The sequence below is a fragment of the Bombina bombina genome, chromosome 3 (genome assembly GCF_027579735.1).
Source record: "Bombina bombina isolate aBomBom1 chromosome 3, aBomBom1.pri, whole genome shotgun sequence".
Lineage (NCBI taxonomy): Eukaryota > Metazoa > Chordata > Amphibia > Anura > Bombinatoridae > Bombina > Bombina bombina.
Genome location: NC_069501.1, coordinates 625,731,376 through 625,749,161, shown reverse-complemented (window position 1 = coordinate 625,749,161; position 17,786 = coordinate 625,731,376). Strand labels below are relative to the sequence as shown.

The following is a 17,786-nucleotide window of genomic DNA, read 5'->3' as shown; positions in this document are numbered from 1 at the left end:
GGCCCCCAACGCCTCTTAAGCCTGAAGCCATGCTCCTGTGGTTGGAACGCTACCCTGACAAGGGGGCTGCTGGGGTGCTACAGGTGGGGTTGCTTGAGGGGTTTATGATTCCAGTACAGCGCTCGGTGATGGGGTCAACGGTTCACCGTAACCTTAAGTCAGCATATGAAGGTGGTTCACAACAAAATTAAGAAACAAGTTGCCCTGGGAAGGGTTTTAGGCCCTTTCCTGGAGGAACCATTCCCTGACTTGGTGGTCTCACCATTAGGGATGGTCCCCAAAAAGGACACAGGAAAATTCAGGCTGATACATAACCTTTCATACCCAAAAGGGGCATCTGTTAATGATGCTATAGACCCAGCGCTAAGCTCAGTTCACTACCAGTCCTTTGATTAGGTGGTAGCATTAGTAAAAGAGGCAGGAAAGTGGCCTCTATTGGCCAAACTGGACATAGACTCTGCTTTCAGATTGCCCCCGTTGCACCTGTCTGCCTTCAAGCTGATGGGTTTGAAGTTTGATGGGGGATACTATGTGGATAGATTCTTACCAATGTGCTGTTCCTTACCTTGTGCTCTTCGAACGTTTCAGCTCGTTTTAGCACTGGGTAGTACAGGACTCTTCGGAGGGGGAGCTGTGGCCCATTATTTAGATGACTTCCTGTTAAGGAAGAGCTGGTACTTCAGAATGTGAAGGGCTTATGTCAGTCATGAGATCGATGACTACAGAGTTCGGAGTGCCACTGGTGTGTCTCACAGACACAGTTGCAACGGAATGCCGTCTCCCACGAGATAAGGTGATTAAACTCCTGACAACAGTCAGATCTGTGGCAAAGGTGACTAGCATTTCCCTTAGGGAGTTACAGTCACTATTGGGTTTGCTGAATTTCATAGGCAGGGCCATTCCCATGGGCAGCGTATTTAACAGAAAGCTGGAAGAACAGTTAAAAGGTCAACAAAACAGCGCCAGACGATTCATGGTGTCCGCAGACGACCTTCATATTTGGGAAATATTTCTGACCCACTTCAATGGAGTCTGCTTGAGGTGGGCAGATCCGGTTTCACAGATGCGGCAGGTGGCTTTGGATACGGGCATATTTCGAAGGTGGAGTGCAGCTCCGTGGCCTTCACAGTGGGTAGCCTCTGGTCTGACAAGGAACCTAGCACTACTTCAATTATTTCCAATTGTAGTGGCTGTAGAGCTGTGAGAACCCAAGCTGGCAAACAGATCAGTGGTGTTCTGGTCGGACAACATGAGTGCGGTGTATGCCATAAACAGGTTGTCTGCGTCATCATCTGTAGTAGTGAGATACCTTAGGCACCTAGTTTTTCACTGTTTACAACTAAATATCTTGTTCACTGCACGTCACATCCCAGGGGTGCATAATGTAGTGGCAGACGTGCTTTCTAGGTTTAAGTGGGAACAGTTTAGAAGGGTGGCGCCTAGGACAGCAGCACATGACTTACCCTGCCCCTCATTTCTTTGGCAGTTGGCAGTCTTGGGGCATCCATTATCCCTAGTATGGGCTTTTACTGGCTCCTAAGATTTGGAAGGCTTATGAGTCACACTGGAAGGAATGGGAGATGTTCTGCAAGAACAGGGGGTTCATCATGCAGGAGACATCACAGGTACAGGTGTTGGAATGGCTGGCATGGTTGAAACAATCAGGGGTCTCCAGAATAGTGGCACAAAGCAGGCTTTCGGCAGTGGCGTTCTTCAGCAAGACGCTCAGTATTCCGGAATTTTCCAGTTCCTTCTTAGTGAAACAAGTATTGAAGGGCTGGGGCAGGACTGAAATTAAGTCACGGGATCAAAGAGAACCTATTACCCCTCTCTGTTTAAATGAACTGGTGAGATAACTAGATGGTATCTGTGCATCTGCGTATGAAGTGACCCTATTCAGGGTAGCCATCTCCATCGCTTTGGCTGGAGCACTGAGAGTAGGGAAATTGGTGGCTTCTGCTAGAGTAGGAGGAAAGGGGGGCATTCAGTTAGAACACATAAGATCCTCTGAAGAGGGGATGTTGTTGTTCATACCTAGGTCAAAAACGAATCAGGAAGGAAAAGATGCTTGGCTTCCGTTAGGCAGGCATGAGCTACCTGAGTACTGCCTGGTTGGTAATGCAGAAAGCTATTTAAAGATCAAGCCAGCAGGGCCGAAGGAATTTTTCATCCATGAAGATGCTACTGCATTATCAGTATTTCAATTCAAAAAGGTGCTTTCACTAGCAGCAGCGCCATGCGGGTTAGACACATCACGAGTTACACCTAACTTATTTAGGATTGGAGCGGCTACCAGCGCTGCGTTAAAGGGTTCTTCAGTTGGGGAAATCAAACAGTTAGGACGTTAGAGGTCAGGGCAATATAAAATGTTCATTAGACCTTTAAAGTCAGATAGCCGAGTCCTTCTAGGGGAGGCAGGGCGCCGGCTTATTTGTACTATGTGTTCGTCAGTTTATTGTTGCTCGGTTATTTACTGTTGATGGTCCCAAGCTGAGAGTATTTACATGATGTTGTTCTAGGTAAAGGATCTTTTTCAGTTCGCATACGGATTGTGGGGCACTCGTTTGTGCATTAGGCCATGATCATGGCGCTACGGTCACCGGACGGGCAGCAACTCGGCCTTCCTTCTGCTAAGGCTAACGTTCGTTGGCTGGGCCGCAGGGGCCTAACCTGGAACTAATTGCTTTCACTTCTGCAGGATGCACATAGGAGGTGGGGGCTTCCGCACTATATAGTTATCTACCTAGGGGGGTAATGATATGGGTTCCCTCCCTGCATTAGACCTTATAAAAAGAATGGTCTCGGATATCAAGTGGCTGTTTGCTTGGCTGCCGAGTGTGAGAGTTGGGTTGTCCAATGTGGTGGCATGACTGCATTGGAGATACATGGTTTCACAAAGGGCAGTGTATAATGTGTGCAAAATAGTGAATAGGCAGGTGGGAAGAGCGGTCACGGCCTTGTCTTGATTTGTCATTAGACATGATAGCATTACGGCTAACAAAAAGGCCTTATATCGCCCTGACTGTGTTTACTTGACAGACGAGGGGCTGGATATATTTTTGGCTGATTTTAAAAAGAGCACTGTTAGCTCAAGTTTAATATATATATATATATATATATATATATATAAAATATGTTATTGTTGATATGTTGTATATATAAGGTCAGTTAAGGTTGGCGGCAAGAATTACACTCAGTTTCCTCTTGTGGCGATCGTCATGAAACCTCCGGGCAGACCTATAGTGGCAGGTTCAGGATCTATTTTTACTAATATTTCTGTTTTTTTGGACAGAACTTTGCAAGCTTATGTGGTTAAATCCTCATCTTACATTCAAGACACTTATGATTTTCTGAAAAAGCTTGAGCAGCTTAATTTAGAAAATAACAAGGTAATTTTATTTACACTTGATGTGTCAAGTTTGTACACGTCTATCAAGCATACGAGTGGGATTGAGTCAGTAGCTAAAGTTTTAAGGTGTGACAATAAGTATAATCAGGCTCAAATACAATTTTTTCTAGAATTGTTGGAAGTAATACTTTATATGAATTATTTTCTCTTTAAGGATGATTTTCAGAAAAAAGGTACTGCTATGGGATCCAATGTCGCCCCAACCTATGCCAACATCTTCATGAACAATTTTGAAGAATTATTTGTTTATGAACATGCATTGTTTAAGAAATTTGGAGCCACTTTGGTGGCGTTTCATTGACGATGTGTTTGGCATATGGTATGGCGACATTGGATCCCTATTTTCCTTTGTTGATGATCTTAACAGATCAGTTAATGGAATTAAGTTTAATTTGACATGGAATGAACAATCTATTCAATTTTTAGACACGTGTATCTATAAGGGTGAACATGGATTGAGGGCTGATATTTATTCAAAGCCAACCGATAAAAACAACACTTTGTTGTTTAATAGCTTTCATCCACCTTCTACCTTTAAAGCTATACCAAAAAGTCAGTTATTGCGAGTAGATCGCATTGTATCTGATACTGATTTAAAAATAACACGATTGGAACAGATGTGAAAAAAAATTATACAAAGAGGTTTTTTTTTTTGGTTTTTTTTAAATATCATTATTAGTCTTAGCCACTGAAAAATAACAAAACAGAAACAAGGAAAAATAGCATATGTTCTACATGAACACGGTCTCGCAGGACCCGCAAGGTCTCGCAGGACCAACATAAATCAGTGATACATCAACACTTAGTACAACTTTAAGCAATCATATAAAGTTAATAATGTTTCTGAATCCAATATGGACTACAAACAGTGGCTAATTTTCCACACTATATACATAAAATTAAGAAGGTAAAAAATAACAGAAACTAACAAAAAAAAAAAAAAAAAAAAGGGAAAAACCGAGGGGGGAAAAACCAGGTCCCCCCCTCCTCCTCCAGGAGTCCAAGAGAACTGACCAGTATCTAGAGTATCAATTCTCAGCCAATATTATTCTACCACATTTCTACTTCTAATCCAGGTGTCTGGAAATACCCCGCTTAGAACCAGTTCTGCAAAGCTTATTGAGGCCAAGAAGGGTCTCAGAATCTGTCTCTGTACACCATTTATATATGTCTTAATAACCGGCGCCCAGCCTACCAGAAACTCTTTAATTTTTCTCTCTGATACAAACTGTAAATGAAAGGATTCAAAGATAATCTGGGCTTGAATATCCCTTAAGACCTGTGTAAGACTAGGAGGGCTCTTCACTATCCATTTTTTAAAAATATTGTACCTAACTGTTAGTATAATTGTATTTAGGATACGCATCCTCTCCCCTCCTCTTATCTCTGGAAAGAGCAACACTATATCTTTAAGCGAGAAGGTAGTAGAACCTGAAAAGACCCTATTATACCAGAATTGAACCTTCATCCATAATTGAGATATCTTTGGACAAGCCCATAACATGTGGCAAAGGTCCGCCCGATTATAAGCGCAGTGTTCACATTGAAATTTTTTATTGGGGAAATATTTGGCCAATAAGGCCGGAGAAAAATAGACGTTATTTAATAGTTTTAAATGAGCTTCTTTCCAACTAGTAGGCAACGGGAGTTTCGCCACTCTTGCAAGACTATTACTTATCTTCTCGAAGTCTATAGAGCTGATATATGGGAGCCAAAACTTAATCAATTTATCTTCCTCCAGCATACCTTGCTTAGTCAGCATAATATCGTAGATTAGCGAAATTGATGAATCACCAAGGATAAATTTTCTGATACAAGTCTTAACCTCGGACCAATCACTTCTCCCGCCTACATACCATTTCTGAGCATTAACAAAATGTCGGACCTGGAAATATGCAAACCCATGCAGCCTAGAGAGAGAGAACTGCTCCCTAATTGTTTCCCAGGGAAGCATCTGTAAGTCCACATCAACTAATTGATGAGCATATTCTAACCCCTTAACCTGCCACTCATACAAAGAGGATACCCTGCTGATCTTGTGCACAAAGAAAAACAAAATATTATTTTAAGATCTAATAGTTCTGGGTCCATTACAACAACAAAAAAAGATAAAAAGAAAAAAACACATAGGTTGATTTTTGTATCACAATACAATACCAGAAGTAGTCAGGTGAATAAAATTATACGTAAGTATTGGCACATTTTACAGAAATGTCATTCTGACATTAATGCATTTTCAGAGCTACCTATGCCAGCCTACAAAAGAAGCCCTAACATAAAAGATCAGTTAGTTAGGGCAGATGTTGGCAGTTGCAAAAACACTCAAAGAACCATAACTGGTAAGCGACGTACAGGATGTTATCCTTGTCTTTCATGTGTCAATTGCAACTCTATGATAAAAGGTGATAAAAATGTTCATCCCTATACAGGTAAAAAAATACACAATTAGGGAATATTTGACTTGTAGATCAGAGTTTATTATTTTTGCAATTAAGTGTCCATGTTCGTTGTTATATATTGGACAATCGACCAGGGAAGCACGTGAGAGAATCTCTGAGCACAAGTCAAATATTAGATGCAGTAAGGATGCTCCAGTTTCCTCACACTTTTTGCAAGTTGGTCATAATATCAGCCAACTTCGTTTCCAAATTTTGGAACAAATTCATATGCCTAGAAGAGGCGGTGATAGAGAAGATTTATTAAATAAAAGGGAGGCCTTTTGGATTAATGAACTTAACACCTTATGGCCTAAAGGCCTCAATAGAGAATGCAATTGGACAACATTCAAGATTTAAGATTTAATATTCCATATTTAGTTGGTTCTTTTTGGTAGTCTCTCTTTTTTATGCATTTACTTTACCTATGTGTTTAAGTTTATGGTGATTTTGGAAAAAAAATTGGGTTATGTTTTAATTATGGAATAATATTAAGAACAGATTTGGAATTAACACATTAATACATTGAGTATTCATTAGTTTTTAAATAGTTTTGACTTATTAAGGTATAGGGGATTCTATTTTTAAGGATTCTTATATATATCATTTTTTTAATAAAAGATTCATACATGTGATTGTGTTCTTATAGATAAGGGATTTTTTATAGATGGAATTATATTTGTCACTATTTTAAATTAGTTATTTTTTAATATTGAATTTATATAATCTATGTTTACATTATATTATGTTGTCATTTTCACAAGTTGATTGTTTCCTAGGATTATTTGGCATTGTATCCTTTAGTGGATGGATAAACTGTTAAATTTTGTAGTACATATTTTGTAACAATTTTTTGTATAGAAAATATTTTCATATGCAGTATATTTTTTGACCACTAGATGGCGATATTTATGCATTTATCACAATTGTTTGGCGCCATTAGGGCTATTTAAACACTGTTATACTAAATGTCAAGCTTGAGAAAAGGGCTTATTGTTGGCCCGAAACGTTGCTTTGTTATATTGGTACCTGTATGTAAAATAAAGGTCACTTTACTACCACAGCTGGAGATCACTTTTTCATTTGGATCTATCTGGGCTTAGTAAGCTGTATTCACTTTACTTTATTCAAGTGATTTAAAAAGAGCACTGTTAGCTCAAGTTTAAAATATATATACAGGTATATAAAAAATATGTTATTGTTGATATGTTGTATATATAAGGTCAGTTAAGGTTGTCGGCAAGAGTTACACTCAGTTTCCTCTTGTGGCGGTCGTCATGGCCCTAGAGCGTGCAGTCAGAATGAAGAGTGACGGCCTTTGAGAAAGGGGAGGTGTGACACCCACTGGGTGCTGGCCAAGGGGTTCCCCTCCTTGACGAATTGCTGGCCGAAGATCTCTAAGTACACATCCATTCTCTCTGCTAATGGGCATGAGCAAGCGATGCCACGCTGCAGATCCCAAAGGAGCCTTGACCATCTGTCGGTAAGGGTTTGTTAGTTTTTAAGTGCTGCCAACGTATTTAGAACTTTTACCAAGTTAAAAATGTATGAAAAGTTGACTAAACTATTAGTTTTAATAAACGTGACCAGTCTTTTTTGTCCCAAACAGTTGTATGTGTTTAAATTTTAGAGTTGTTATGTTAGTAAACACATTGACGTAATAGGAGGTTTAGCCCTTATGTCCCTTTAATTACATTAAACAGACACACCCAGTATCCTCCTGCATTTACAGAAGGCAGATAAATATCAGCTACAGCATCATAGCAACATATTGGTAGGAGCAGTCACCAAACGTTGTGCTTATTTTATGCACTTTATTAATAGTTAAACAATTCTAATTTACAGAGACCAGTTAGTCAAGATAAATCTGCTGTATCAAATAGAGTATTGTTAATAACCAAAGTGCAGCTTTTGATTAGTGTTATTTGTCAGCTAAACTCGTGGCAAACAAAATATAAAAACGAATGTATTGATTGTAAAATTGTTTCACTTGAAAATCCAGGCAGCTGTCCCACTGTGTGAGAGTGTCTATAGGACAGAGAAATGCTCAGCTGGGGAAGTACAGAACTTAAAGGGACAGTCTACACTCAAATTGTTATTGTTTAAAAAGATAGATAACGCCTTTACTGCCCATTCCCCAGCTTTGCACAACTAACATTGTTAGATTAATATACTTTATAACATCTAAACCTCTAAATTTCTGCCTGTTTCAAAGGCTCTATTGACAGCCTCTTATCAAATGCTTTTGTATTTGCTTTTCACAACAAGAGACTGATAAGTTCATGTGGACCATATAGATCAGTGATTTTTAACCTTTTTTTTGCCGTGGCACACTTTTTACATTAAAAAATCCTGTGGCACACCATCATCCCAAAATTTAAAAAAAAATCACACATTTTAGCCTAATACAGCATATATATATATATATATATATATATATATATATATATATATATATATATATATACACACACATACACACAAACACACACATACTGTATGTATTGTGCTGTTATGCCATGCCTCCTACAAACTACCCCTGCACTGGGAGTAAAAAACAAGCAAAGTTTAAAAATATGTCACACTGTTGTCAGTCTGCCGTGGCACACCTGAGGATCTCTCATGGCACACTAGTGTGCCACGACACACTGGTTGAAAAACACTGATATAGACAACACTGTGTTAATGCACAGGGAGTTATTTAAGAGTTAGCACAACACAATACTAATTATAAGTCAATAGATAATAAACAGTCACAGTCATGTGATCAGGGCTGTCAGAAGATGCTTAGATACAAGGTAATAACAGAGGTAAAAAGTATATTAATATAACTGTGTTGGTTATGCAAAACTGGGGAATGGGTAATAAATGGATTATCTATCTTTTAAAACAATAAAAAATTCTATGGTTGACTGTCCATTAATAGCTTGCCCTTCAAGATGGTACTCAGCCCAGGTGCAGTCTCCTTTAGCCCAATTGTGCCTCTCACATAAGAGTTTTTTTTTTCTTTCTTGTTATGTGTACCTAGTAATAAATATGGAATTGTTATTGCTCTTGAGAAAGGTGGTATATCTGATGAAATGTGTTGAGAACATTTTATTATTCTTTCTTGCAGTTGGAGCTTTTAATACATTGTTTTTAAGTTTGAGGAATAAATTTCCTAAAAAGCTCTGTATTTCATATTTTATACCATTGTGGAATAAATCTTCTGATCTCTGATACTTTTCTTCCTGTGAGTATCTTCCATGAAGTGCAGGCCGTGTTTTTGACATACTTCACTACTGTGATTCCATCTCTACGGTTACCTTTCACCCTTGGTGCTTTGGCATCCATAGACAGAAGTTACTCAGGCACCCATCCTTTAGCATTTCCGCTTGTGCCCTGTGGCATATCACTTTATAGAGGGTCAGATTTTCTTTTCTTCTTTTTTTCATATGAGCTTTATTAAGGTATACAAGGTTCATTACAAAGAAAAAAACATTTACATTCTGTGTTATATAGAAGGTAAATAAATTCAGCTAATTCCTTCACCACACTATATGTGAGATGAAGCAAAAGTCCGTTATCAATCTGGTGAAAATAACAACCATGTCTTGAGGATGAGGCTTGTGCCATAGGGGGGAAGCCTCCTTGAATATTTCTGATCAAGTTTTTGTTTTTCATAGTCCATATCATTAACAGTTTAATAACAACATTGGTTCAACAGTAATTATTGCAAGAGTTGCATATGCCAATACATAGTAGGTAGAAAGTTCAGAATACATTATTTGTACATCGTCTATAGCAGAGCTTTCCAAACTGTGTGTCGTGACCCAGCTTCAGCACAAATTTTTTTGAACTTACATTTTGTTTTTGGTTTCCGACTTTCCGCCTACCTGCTATGCATATCACACGGTTGACACGTGATTAATACCTAGTGGGTCACAGATCATCTTAACCGATTGGTGCAGCTCAGCGGAACTGAAACTATTCCGATTGGTGGCACATTGGCTCCTGACTGCACGTGTAGTCTCCTCAATCAGCTCGTGACTGCACATGTAGTCAGTGAGTGGGACAGCAGTGTGTTTGCAGCATGGGCAGTAGTCAGTCGGACTCGCAGAAGGCGGCAGTTGAAACGCTGAGCTGAAGTCAGAAGTCAAAGTGTTTTTTTTTTTTTCCAGCTAGCTCCCAGTAGTGCATTGCTGCTCCTGCTCTTGATATATGGATAGGAAGTGGAAGCTTAAAAATGCTTGATGATAAAATGTGAGTGTCTTTATCTTATATTCCACCAAATATTCAGTAACTGTGTTCATCCCATCAACCTCATACAACCCATTAAAATAGTAAGTACCTATTGGTGATGTTAAACGTTTTATTAATTCTTGCACATACTTACTGTTACTTGTAAATACATTTCGTTATTATATTATTTATTTAAGTGTCCGTATCTCTTAAAACAAGTTAGTTTAACCTCCTGTTTGCTGGTACAACTGAATTGCTGTGTCGTGATATGGTTTGGAATGCACTGGTCTATAGATTAACAGTATGGTATGATAAACCTGTGTAATAATACCAAAAACTGTTTCTTATATTTGTATTAAACAGAAGGCAATCAGATAATTATTTTGCACAACTAACTTTTTAAATTTTTTAGCTAAATTCAGTCAACATAATACCAACCCTCAACAATACCAAACTTCAATATAATAAAGACACAACACTCAGGATTGGAAGAAAAAAAACACCTCCCCAATGGGGGAGGGGTTGCTTTATTAAATAAGTAAATAAATAACTTTAATACTGAACAGCTACCCAGCTGGCAAGATGATCTTGTCCTATTTAACCCTCTAAGGGGTGTGGCCGCCCAGGGAATGAGGACACCCTCATTCCGCCTACTTCTCCGGTCAAGGAAGAACGACCAGCGAGCCGACCTATCCCTAGCCCCTCGGCGACTAGGGTCCTAAACACCCACTGTACTTTCCTTCTATGATGCTAACGGCAAATTGGAATTTGTTGCCACACCCCTTTCCGCAATACTTGGGAAAGCATGACGCCATGCAGACCCCCAACATGACATTTTAGGGTTAAAAAGGGGTCTCCAATACTGGATAGTCAACGGTCCCCCAGCCAAAAGACTGTTAGTCCCGAAGGGAGATTCCATACTACCAATTAATGCCTTTGGGCTTATAAAGGTCCACATGATTATGTAGCCCCCCCGCCAAAGGAAACTAAGCCAGTTGCATTAGGACTGCACTCCTCCATCCACTTCAGAACCTGTAAAAGAACAACCAAAGACGAACAAAAAACAGGGAGGGCTGGGAGGGAAGACAAGAAACAGGTTAGTGATTTTACTTTCAGTTCTGCAGCTCTATTATCAGCTCTGAATCTCTGCCTCCTAAAGCTCCCCCCTGCCCTTCAGGGAACACTTCTTTTAACTCATTCCCATCTTTCCTTCCTTTCAAAAAATTACCCCTTAAATTGCTACGTACCTAAATAGGTCCTTTACTTTCCTAAGGGGTTAATTTTTTTAGCTAAATTCAGTCAACATAATACCAACCCTCAACAATACCAAACTTCAATATAATAAAGACACAACACTCAGGGTTGGGAGAAAAAAAAACACCTCCCCAACGGGGGAGGGGTTGCTTTATTTAATAAGTAAATAAATAACTTTAATACTAAACAGCTACCTAGCAGGCAAGATGATCTTGTCCTATTTAACCCTCTAAGGGGTCTGGCTGCCCTCATTCCACCTACTTCTCCGCTCAAAGAAGATCGAGCAGTGAGCCGACCTATCCCTAGCCCCTCGGCGACTAGGGTCCTAAACGCCCACTGTACTTTCCTTCTATGATGGTAACGGCCAATTGGAATTTGTTGCCACACCCCTTTCTGCCACAAAAAGAGGACAAGGTACTCTTGCCCCACTAAACATAATTTGAAGCCAGGACCTGCCTAATATTCTCCAGGAACAAATCCGTACCCCTATCGGACAAGTGCACTTGATCCTTCCTGAACAACCCAGCATAATCAATACGTATATTGTCATGCGTAACTACCTTCCCCCCTGAAGTCAGCACCACTTTACTCACATCCCTATTGAGTTTTCTCTTCACTCCTAGTAGACATATATTTCTCTATATAATATTAGACCAATATAATGGTCACTCCCTTAAACTGAGTCCTCAGTCACCTAATGTCTGAGACCATGATGTCTGCCAAGTCTCCTATCGGCATTGTCCCCACGTCATTCCTCCCCAGAGGAAAAACAACATGAGGCCTGCCCCATCTCCTCCTGGCTTCAGCAACCTGTTCAGGCAGATGTGACCACATCATGCCCCTCCTACCCAACCACCTAATGGACACTTTGTCAGCCAGGAATCCCAGCTGCTGACCTCCTGCCTGGGATGCAGCCCAAATAGCCGCCCAGTGTATATATGAGTGGCCAACAATCCATTTCCTTCTGCATCTTGTGTCCTGACCTGAAAAAACAGCAACAAACGATAAGGCTCTGGCTTCCCAAAAACACAAACCATAATGCTAACTAACAATTGAGCGCAAACAAATAACACCCTCTATACCTAAAACTGCTTCAGGTGCCTGATATATTTCTTATACTGCCCCGAATAGTCCTTATCTGCCCCTCTGAACAACCCAACATGGCCGCATCAGTGGCAGACCCGATGCGAAAAGAATGAGGAGCCACTATCCCTGGATCCCATCCCAGACTACAAACTACCCTCCGCAACACAGATCTAAATTGAAACTGGGATAAAAAAGACCCATCCTCATGAACCAAAAACCCATCTACCCTAGGCCTGATCTTCAGAAATTTCTTGCAAAGCAAAACTGGATATATCGAAGGCTCTACCTGCGAAAGCAAATTGAGCCATCTACCCCTCCCTGCCTGGTCTGTCTTAGATCTTGCCACAAACACTAGAACTGCCTGATCAACCTATCTAATGTGATCCCACAATAAACCTGTGCCTGGAGTAGTTTTTGATCGTGCGACAAACTCGCTAATTCTAAGGGCTGCAAAATACACCAAAGAAAATGCCAGTGAGAATAATAAAGTTTTGAAGCCGGAGTCACATATCTCCCCTAGCTTATCTATCAACTGCGCTAGCCTAACCCTAGTAATCGGCTCCCTCACATCCAGTGTTCCCTCTAAGGACAGTTTTGTGTGCAGCCCAGCAGTGAAACAGTTAACAAGAGAACCATACCTTGCCATCTGCATTGTGCAGTGTTTGCTAATTGCAGGGTGTGGTTACCTAATTAACTGTTTCACTGCTGGGCCGCACACAAAACTGGCCTTAGAGGGAACACTGCTCACATCCTTCCTGTTACTCCCTAACCTACAAACTCCTTTCAAGGCTGTCCTAGCCAAAACATTCCTAGTCACATCCTCTACCCCATACAATTTAGAGAAGTATGCCACTGCTGCTGCCTTACTCCCTATAGCGCCAGGGGACAAACCTGCCATTTCTAGGGAACCCAACCAGCTAATAAACAACTGCACAAAAGGTGTCCTCCATGTGGTATCAAAGAACTTCAAAAAGTTACCCCACTCACGCCAAGCCACACTGTATGCCTGCCAAGTCCTAGGTGCCAGCAAACCCCTTAACAGCCTTAGCGCAGCTCCCCATAACTCACCACCTGCCAGAGATATGTTGGACACACGTTACCCCTAACCTCTGCCTCCGGTGCTAATTCCCTAAACTTAACCCACTGAAACCTTGATAGAGCATCGACAATCCCATTATGAACCCCTGGAACATGTCTAGCGCTAAACACTATGTTATGCCTAAAGCATCTAAGCACTAACTGCCTCAGAACATTCACTACAGGTGGAGAACTAGCGGAAAGTCTGTTAATGGCATAAACAACGCTTTGATTGTCGCACCAAAAAACTACCACCCTACTCTGCAACTTCTCCCACCATAGCTCGATAGCGACCAAGATAGGGAATAACTCCAAGAGGGTCATATTCCTGACTAAACCTACACCATTCCAATCCTGTGGCCAAGGTGAAGCACACTACAGGCCATCAAAATACGCCCCAAAGCCTGCGCTACCCGCGGCGTCCGTGTACAGGTGTAATTCCCTACTGGAAACTGGAGAAGCCCTCCAGATCCTAACCCCATTGAAGTCTTTCAGAAAGCACAACCATACCCGCAAATCAGCAATGATCGCCTTAGTTAGCCTAATACGTGCCCCGGGGTTGGTTAAACCCCTCGTGGTGGCCTCCATCCTTCTGTTAAATATCTTACCCATAGGCATGACTCTAGTCGTGAAATTCAGCGTACCCAACAATGATTGAAACTCTCTTAAGGTAGCATGACCCGTGTCCAGGAAAACCGAGATGGACGCAGTGGCAGCCCGAATTTTTTCCAGTGGAAGTCTACACTCCTTAGCCACTGTATCCACCTCGATCCCAAGAAAAACAAGACATGTAGTTGGACCCTCAGTTTTCTCACTAGCTAAAGGAACCCCAAACTCTGCCATCAAAGATTGCATCGCCCCTAAGAGGTATGCGCATTCGCCAGACCCCGCAATCCCTAAAAACAGAAAGTCATCCAGATAATGTGCCACCTGATCGAGGCCAGACCTGCGCACCACCGCCCAATGGAGAAATGAACTAAAATGTTCGAAATATGCAGAAGAAATGGCACATCCCATTGGCAGGCAGCGGTCCACGTAGTACCGACCCCCAGCCCTGCAACCCATCAAATGAAAACTATCTGGATGTATAGGTAAAAGATGGAATGCAGATTCAATGTCTATTTTGGCCATCTCTGCCTCCACCCCTAAACTCTGCACAATAGCCAATGCCGACTCAAATGATTGATAAGTCACTGAAGTGTCAGCCTCATAAAGCGCATCATTCACTGAATTCCCTTTCGGGTGTGACAGATGCTGAATGAGTCTGAGCTTCCCCGGTTCCTTCTTGGGCACAATGCCCAATGGGGACACAACTAAATTCTCAAGCGGAGGGGACAAAAAGGGGCCCGCCATTCTACCTAATCTGACCTCCTTATCTATCTTTTCTTGCAAGGCTTCCGGAAATTGGTACACCGATTTTAAATTGCGAACCGCAAATGAGGGACAAACTAACTTTCGAACTGGGATTTTAAAACCATAAGATAAACCTGCCATCTCCCTATCCGGGTAATTCCTAAGTGCTCTGAAGATTTCCCAGAGTTTCATTGGCGTGTGAGCCCTTTCCCGCAGGACCCTGTCGAACTGCTGCTTGCCTGTCTAACTGTCTCTCTTCCTGTTACAGTCATTCCCAGGGTAAATGCACACATGCCTAAAGAGGCATTGTGTTCCCCTGTCGCATAACTTCTCCTGGAAAAGCCAGCATTCCCTGCCCCCTTTCTTATGAAAGGGGCGGTTCTGCTGCCCAGGACTAAATGTTTTCACTGGCGCTGCAACCGTGTTATCTAAGAGATTGAGATTGGACCATAGGTCCATTTCCTTCATCCCAAAGGTTAGGACCGTGTTGGCTTCTAACAGTCTCCTAAACTGGGCATCATATTGCCGCCACGCAGTACCCTTACCTCTTTCATGGATGTCATCAATGACCTCCATATACTTGAAGATGTTAACTGCCTGATCAGGATTGGCCTCTATGTAACAAGAAGCAAGAACTGTAAAGCAATGCATCCACTCCTGATAAGTCTCTGGTCTTTTAACCTTCTAATCCCCTGTATCATCCTCTGCCATCTCCCTAACCTGATATGCAGCCCTAGATAATTCAAAAATCTTAACGCATCTCCGGGGAGTACAGCAGCAGATCTGCTATTGTTTGGGGAGCAACAGCCGGATTCCAGCTAGGAACCGGCTGCCCCACCAAATTAACAGGCTGTGGGGCACTGGATAGGGACAGAGAGGAAACAGTAGGGACAGTAAAACGAACGGAAAGAGGGGGGGGGGAGAGAGGGACAATGAAGGGAAACAAGGGGGGTATAGAAACAGTAGAAAAAAAGAGAAGGAGAAGAAAAGACAGGGCAAGAGGAAGAGACAGGGAGGGAAATAGAATAAGCAGGGAAAAAGGAGGGGGGGGGAAACAGAGCACACAGAGACAGAAACAGATTGGGATACAGGCACACTAGAAACTACAGGAACAGACACAACATCAAGAGGGATATCACCACTAGCAGTAACCCCAGTATTTTTCTTCCTTGCAGGGGCATCCTCTTCCTCAACAAGTCTTCGTGGAGCCTTTGCAGCGTGCTTGGACCTCTCTATGATGCAACCTGCAAGACAAGAAACAGGTTAGTGATTTTACTTTCAGTTCTACAGCTCTGTTATCAGCTCTGAATCTCCGCCTCCTAAAGCTCCCCCCTGCCCTGCAGGGAACACCTCTTTTAACTCATTCCCATCTTTCCTTCCTTTTTAAAAAATTACCCCTTAAAGAGACAGTTCACTGTAAAATGTTTTTCCATAAATGTATTTTAAATGACTTGTTATACCAACTGCAGAGTATAAAATATTTGAGAAATTGCATTTTCTGGTTTATTTGTGTATCTGAAGTAGCTGGTTTTGTGCTTTGAAACCACAGCCTATTACAATGGGTTGAGTTTCAGGTAATATCAGATCTCATTATGTTATAATTTTGTGTACACAGACTTGCTTCCTTATCTTATATTTGTCTGGAACACCAAAGCTCAATACATAGAGAGAACAATGGAAAATTATCATTTTATTACTTAACTATCCTGCATTCCACTGAGGGTGTAATCTCTTCTGCTGGATGTTTACTTAGGCTTGTCAATAGCATATACGCCAGTATCAAAACTTTCAGTATAGTTTGGGAAACCACAAGATAAATCCGCTATTTCAAATGCTGAAATATGAGTAAAGGAGCTACTTGCAACCAATTTAATACACTCTAGCAGGTAAAAAAGATCAATGGGAATAATTTAAAGGGGAGAAAGTTTTTGGGTGAACTGTCCCTTTAAATTGCTACGTACCTAAATAGGTCCTTCACTTTCCTATTAATTGGTGAATTCTACCCCTGCTGGATCTCTGAAGTTTCTGTACATTTGTAGTCCTGGGTGAGACCGAGAAAGGAAGCGATCAGATACAAGGACAGGTGAGTACATGGTAGCCTTATTATATACAGTAATTTGTTTTTACTATTTTGTATATATACTTAGTAATATGTCTACTTTACCCATCGAAAGATTTGCGATATAGAGCATAAAAACGTACTTAAAGGGACATAATAGTGTTTTAAAAGGTACAGCATGATAAATGAGACAATCCAAAGTCAATACAGGAGTCATTCCTATTACATTTATTGTTTGTTACGACTGTAGCATGCTGTGGTTCCTTTTGTGCTTTTAAATAGTAAAATGATTTTTCCTCACTTCTACTAAACAATATGCCTAGTTTTACACACTATAATTACTTTTAAATACATCAGTGTCCCTTTAAGGTTTTAAGCAAAGTTGTGTGAAATTCAAAGTTTTGGGCACCAGAAATGAACTAAAAGAGATAATGCAGCACCTGGCCGTCTCTGCCATCAGCACTAAATATGTGAATCATGTGGGCTGTGCATACCATTTGTCCAACTGCAGTCAGGGACCTGCATTCTTTTCCTCCTTTGATCCTGAAGAGAGGAATGAGATAACCCCTGAGTAGAAGGAGGGGCACGGGTATAGGCAACACAGTTTACAAGTTACTGGAAGCACTGAGAGAGCTGTCTTCTTGTCCTTCTGACTCCCAGCCCCTGGCCCCCAGCTATCTATATAGGTAAGTCTGGTGTCTCCCAGCTTATGTGGGCTGTATCATGTGCCCTGCCCTGTGGTTGTGTCTTCAGATTGTTTAATATGTGCATTACTTTTCCGTCAATTATACCAGTTTAAATCCTAGTACAGTACAGTCTGGTTTAATTGCTTGCTTAGCAGGATTTATATGTAATACATTTGCTTTTTGTTTTGCTTAAGTGGTTAGGTTTA

General features: G+C 41.2%; 1 protein-coding gene across 3 annotated transcripts in view; it reads left to right on the top strand.

Annotated features, from left to right (window-relative positions):
* The first annotated feature begins 16,080 nt into the window (after positions 1 to 16,080).
* TMEM54 (transmembrane protein 54) overlaps positions 16,081 to 17,786 on the top strand; it is a 106,767-nt gene continuing 105,061 nt past the window's right edge. For 2 of the 3 annotated variants that reach the window (XM_053707280.1, XM_053707278.1), the window contains exon 1: positions 17,517 to 17,580. The gene's annotated coding sequence lies outside the window, so the exon portion shown is untranslated. Of the gene's footprint in view, positions 16,098 to 17,516; positions 17,581 to 17,786 lie in introns of those variants that run through there. The other variant, XM_053707279.1, reaches the window with a different exon arrangement.